A 1,247-nucleotide genomic window follows, 5' to 3' on the forward strand; every position below is an offset into this window, starting at 1 on the left:
AATGTAAATGTGCCGGAAAACGGATTTTTTTTTAAATAAACGAGTTGCTCCTTCAATCAGCAAACAATACAAGGTGCCTAACAGATCACATGACGAGAGCGATACATTGTAATTCACGAAAGAGTTACTCTCTGATTACAACGTGTAAGGTGTTAATGCGTATAATTTACGCTTTTGACCGAGTGTACGTGGCACTTTTTAAACTAGCAACAACGTTGCGATCAAGCGAGAAAAATAATAATTATTCTTCACGCAGTAATTGCAACTGAATGCCTCCAATTAGGTCCAGCTATTAACTAACCCCGTATGTATACTTACCATTTAATCCCTCGTCCGTTCACAAGAAATGTTCCCACAATGAGTTGCGCTTTTTCGATGGCATGGCGTGTGTGTTTACATTCGGCATATCCACGACTTACGCACGCCAATATGGACCGTGAATAATTGAAGATAATAACATTGTTTGGGCGATTGGTTGGTTGCTTCGAGCACTTTTTGAAAAATCGATCGGCTTTTGTGTTTTGCAAGTTACTGTGCCTATCACGCAACTAAACGTTGGCTTTTTGTTATTTTCTGCCTTCGTTTTTCATCGTTTATCAACTGTTTTCTGTGCATTCCTTTGGTTTGTAATTAAAAAGTGGAAAATGAGTTGAAGTTTAACGCGCGTGGCGACGGTTCTGTACTTTATTACATACACTAGTGACCCGCCCCAGCTTCGCACGGGTGCAATGCTGATACTAAATGTATTTTTGTTTNAAGAATTTTAAGAACTGCCAAATTAAAAAAAAAATATAACGTGTAATTATACAACACGCTACTGAAGTGAAACTTCTTCAAACACACAAACATACCGGGATAGGGGTTAAGGAATTGGTTTAATGGTATTAATTGTACACTATGCTTCGCACAGGTGCAATGTTGATAGTGAATATACTATATGTCTTTATATACAGCAATCACAGCTTTTTTTGTTATTAGACAATACAAACCGGCCGGAATCGCCGCAACCGCTATGTCCCTGCATTTTAAGTCTGTAATATCTTCGAAAATATTCATTTAAATTACATGCTCTAAAGGGCCATATTGATCTATATTAAATGCACAATGTATTTAAAAGTACTTAATTGGATAAGGATTAATGCTGTATTGCTTAAAATCGCTTCGTAAATAAGCCATTATTTCTCGTAAAAAGTAAAGGATAAAAAATGGTTATTGTGGGTTATCCCTAAGAGATAGACATATACCAT

Source organism: Agrilus planipennis, unplaced genomic scaffold (assembly GCF_000699045.2).
Source record: "Agrilus planipennis isolate EAB-ADULT unplaced genomic scaffold, Apla_2.0 scaffold504, whole genome shotgun sequence".
Classification (NCBI taxonomy): domain Eukaryota; kingdom Metazoa; phylum Arthropoda; class Insecta; order Coleoptera; family Buprestidae; genus Agrilus; species Agrilus planipennis.